At 34.5% G+C, this 3,089-nt stretch overlaps 1 non-coding gene across 1 annotated transcript; it reads left to right on the plus strand.

The window, feature by feature from the left end:
* The first annotated feature begins 643 nt into the window (after positions 1–643).
* Positions 644–747, plus strand: LOC114680460 (U6 spliceosomal RNA). Its single transcript, XR_003732685.1, has one exon. It is a non-coding gene; the product is annotated as a U6 spliceosomal RNA (small nuclear RNA).
* The last annotated feature ends 2,342 nt before the right edge of the window (positions 748–3,089 follow it).

Raw genomic sequence — 3,089 nt, forward strand, 5'->3', positions numbered from 1 at the left:
AAGAATATATGACCTGAAAGGGTTTGAGTACCACTGCTTAAATGGAAAATTTTCTTGTTACAGATAAGAAAACAGGTATTCAGAAAAATGGAGAGAATTGTCCAAACTCACACAGGAAAACACAGAAAGGTAGAGCAGAGCTATAATCCACATTGTCAGACTGTGTTTGTCATTCCAGTGCTCTTTCTAAAATACACTGAAGACTCTAATATCATGTGTTAAAGGAGGATGAAAAACAATTTCTTGAGGAAGATGATTTCTTTAAGAACCAATCCACCGGGGCCTGCTGGGGGGAGGGGGAGGGATAGCATTAGGAGATATACCTAATGTAAATGACAAGTTAATGGGTGCAGCACACCAACATGGCACATGTATACATATGTAACAAACCTGCACGTTGTGCATATGTACCCTAGAACTTAAAGTATAATAAAAAATTTAAAAAAAGAAAAATATATCATCTATTCTTCATAAAAAAATATCTAATTCATTTTCTTGTTAATATGCATTTTTCAAAATTGATTGCTAAGAAGTGAATGACTTTTTAGAGGATTTTTGGTGGGTTTATCAGAATCAGTTAAAAAAATTCTACCCATAATTGAAGGCTCTAGTTAAGCCTCATGTGCTTAACTAGAGCCTTCTCATGCTCGCTTCAGCAGCACATATACTAAAATTGGAATGATACAGCGATTAGCATGGCCCTTGCACAATGATGATGCTCAAATTTGTGAAGTGTTCCATATAAAAATATATAAAATTTAAATTTAAAAAATATAAAAATTGAAAGAAAAGAACCTATCCTTAACAATTTCTCAGGGATTCAAGTTAAGGTTCTGGTTAACAGAGGACATAGGACTTTTTCTAATAAGACCTAAGTCAGAACCCTACCTCCTTTCCCCAATTAGGGAATAAAATTTTGGAATTAGTTAGTTTTTTAGGGAAGATAGTATAAGTAATAGTTACAAATGAGCAGCATCCCAATATTTAATCCATAATGGGAACTCAAGAGTGTCATCTTTTGTCTTGACAGCAGGGGCCAAACAATGGTTTGTAAGTGGGAGGGAGAGAGGAGAAGAAGAGAATTTCATTTTCTTTTTTCTGGCTTAAATTCCAACAGACACAAATTGATAAAATATTCATTTGTTTTCCACTCATGACCCATAGTTCTATGTTTTTAATGGATGCATATTGTAATTCACACACATAATCACAATTATAGACCTATATAGAAGCAAATTTGAAGATATTACCACTGCTAAAACTCCTCAGTGATATCTTTTAACTCACTGATCTCTGATAAATCAGGCATCTGTAATGCTTCCCAAAGCTAGCTAATGTGCCTGTAACTACTTTTAGTGCTACTCCATTTTACAACAAAGCACTTTTTTTTTCTTAGATCATAGCTTTCATTGGAACTACTTTTTGATTGCATAAGAATCCCTAAACTAAAAAAATGTTTACTTCCGTGCTGCTTTCTATCTGCGAACCAGTTGACTAAGGCATATTTGAGACTTCCCAAACTACTACTGAGTTAGTGCCTAAGGCACATGTGTGTAGAGTGACTAGATATACTTTACCCATGCATCTGTCTGAGTATAGCTGAGTCATACTCAAGTGATACAGGCTGGTCCTACTAAGCAAATTTATTCTGGCTAGAACTGAATGGTTCACATATACCACTGGAGCAATGTCCAAGATTTGTCTGATTCTTCCAGCTGCCTCCAGAAATTACATGCCAACCACAATGCAATGCGATTATGCAGATCACAGAGGGCTGTCAGAATGTGACCTGGGCATCATTTACAGAATGACTGAAATAAGATAGTTTCTTAAATGCTTCATATGACCCCTCTTCTTCCTCTTTACATATAGACACCTTTTCCAGGAGTCTCTCTAACAAGGAAATAAAGGCTTAGGCCATGACCTGATGCTTTGGTAGGAAGATCCAGGGCTGGGACGATACCACTGGTGCTCAGGGCATTGCTGGTTGACACCTCGTGATCCAGGATGACTTCTTGATTTCTCAGGAACTCTACAAATTTTATTTTAGTGTTCCTTCTAGAGATAATATAAACCCCTAATTTATCACTGTATACCTTGAATTAATATAATATCATTTCACTTATGTAGTAAGAGTCTTACAGCAATGTTTCAATTTACACTTCTATTTTTTGTACTATTGTCATGTATTTTATTGCTATAAATTATAAACCGTAGGTAATGTTATTATTTTTGCCTTCCAAGAGCCAACTGACTTTTAAAGACTTTTTTTAAAAAGAAAACTGGTTCTTAATTTTTCTTACATACTGATCATTTCCATTGTTCTTTATTCCTTCCTATAGATTTATATTTCTATCTTATATTTTATTTTACCTTTCTCTGAAGAACTTTCTTGAGCATTTTTTTGTAACGTCGTGTTACAGAGAACAAAGTCTGTAAGCATTTATCTAGGAATGATTTTATGTTGTCTTCATTGTTGAAGTATTTTTTCCCCTGGATATAGAATTGTAGGTTGACAGTTCTTTTCTCTCACCTCTTTAAAGAAAATGTTCTCTTGTTTCGTGGCCTCCATAGATTCTGGGGAGAAGTCACCTTTATTACTGTTACTATCTCTCCAAATGTCATGTGCTCTTTTCCCTTGGTTTCCTTTAAGATTTTTCTTTTATTTTTGTTTTTTAACAGTTTGACTATGATGTGTCTATGTGTGGTTTTCTTCGTGTTTAAACTGCTCAGGCTTCCTGGATTAGTGGTGTGCTGTTTCTGAACAATTTTGGGAATAAAATCAGGCAAAATTTTTTGAAGTATTTTTTATGCCCTATTACCTTTGCCCTCTCTTTCTGGGATTACAATTACATATGTGTTAAACAACTTAACACTCACCTGCTTGTCATTGAATGCTTTAATTCTTACCATTTTAAAATTATTGTTTAATGTGCTTCGATTTGAAAATTTTCTATTGACTTGTCTTCAAGTTCACTGGTATTTTCTCCTGTTGTGTCTAGTTTGCTTAAAATACCATCCAGCAAATATTTCATTTCAGTTGCTAAACCATAATTCTCAGCAAACTAACACAGGAACAGAAAACCAAA

This window comes from Macaca mulatta, chromosome 8, assembly GCF_049350105.2.
Source record: "Macaca mulatta isolate MMU2019108-1 chromosome 8, T2T-MMU8v2.0, whole genome shotgun sequence".
In the NCBI taxonomy this organism is placed as follows: Eukaryota; Metazoa; Chordata; class Mammalia; order Primates; family Cercopithecidae; genus Macaca; species Macaca mulatta.